The sequence below is a fragment of the Sinocyclocheilus anshuiensis genome, unplaced genomic scaffold, assembly GCF_001515605.1.
Source record: "Sinocyclocheilus anshuiensis isolate Anshui unplaced genomic scaffold, SAMN03320099.WGS_v1.1 scaffold960, whole genome shotgun sequence".
In the NCBI taxonomy this organism is placed as follows: Eukaryota; Metazoa; Chordata; class Actinopteri; order Cypriniformes; family Cyprinidae; genus Sinocyclocheilus; species Sinocyclocheilus anshuiensis.
Genome location: NW_015549635.1, coordinates 604571 through 605771, shown reverse-complemented (window position 1 = coordinate 605771; position 1201 = coordinate 604571).

The following is a 1201-nucleotide window of genomic DNA, read 5'->3' as shown; positions in this document are numbered from 1 at the left end:
TCGGGAAGAACGAGTCGTCTCGGGGAGTGATTCGTTCAGTCGCGCATGCGCAACATCCTATAGGTTCTGTACTGGATTTAGTAAAGTAGTTCACCTGTTTCGAGTCTTCGGGTTTGAGTCGTTCGTTCATCACGTGACAGCCCCATAAATTTAACCAATGCAGTCTGAGCCGGAAAGAGACTTAATAATAACCAACACTTTATTACCTTTGTTACAACATCGCTTATTGATAAAATGATAAAAATGCATATTCGCTATAAAATGTGTAGGTTTAGGTTTGGGGGTAGGTTAAAAGGGGTCTAAAATATAAATCGCTTATTGATAAAATAATAAAAATGCATTGATACGAACGGGGGCGATTCTAAGATTTTCATTTTAGGGGGGCTCAGCCCCCAGTGAGGGTATAATAATAATAATAATAATAATAGCCTAATAAAAAGTTATATATATATATAAAATAAAAATGTAAGTATGCGTTCATATGTGCTTCATTTTCGCTGGAGGAAACAGCTGTGGTGTGATGAGGGGTGAACCCAGTGAAAACTTAGGCTACAGTAGATGAGGAACCAACCGATTATTGCTCTCCCATGATATTTTGTAAACTGAATTTATGACAAAAAACTGCACAGATGCATATATTATAACAGTATATCAATAAACACACCTTGTCCTCGGTTTCTCGCACTGAGCCGCTGCGGTCTGCGGATTGAAGAACGCGCTGAAAGACAGGGAGGAGCCGATCGAAGTCTGCCGCCGTTTTCATATTAAATTTAAAGGGGACTAAGGCGATCACGATTTCGTTTACAGTTTATGGAGATAATCGCAAAAAAGACGGAGGAGCCGATCGAAGTCTGCCGCCGTTTTCATATTAAATTTAAAGGGGACTAAGGCGATCACGATTTCGTGTACAGTTTATGGAGATAATCGCAAAATTTTAGGGGGGCTGAGTAGTCATTTTAGGAGGGCTATAGTCCCCCTAAAAATGGCCTAGCGACGCCCATGATAATAACTATGCACCCGTTTGTAAGGAAGCTTGTAAATTAACTAATTTCTCTATCCAATGCTGTCACGTCACGTGACAAAAGAACGAACGATTCGAAAGACTCGAGAGATGAACTAATCAATTCTATTTCTGGCTCAGACTGCATTGGTTAAAGTGTATGGGGCTGTCACGTGATGAACGAACGACTCAAACCCGAAG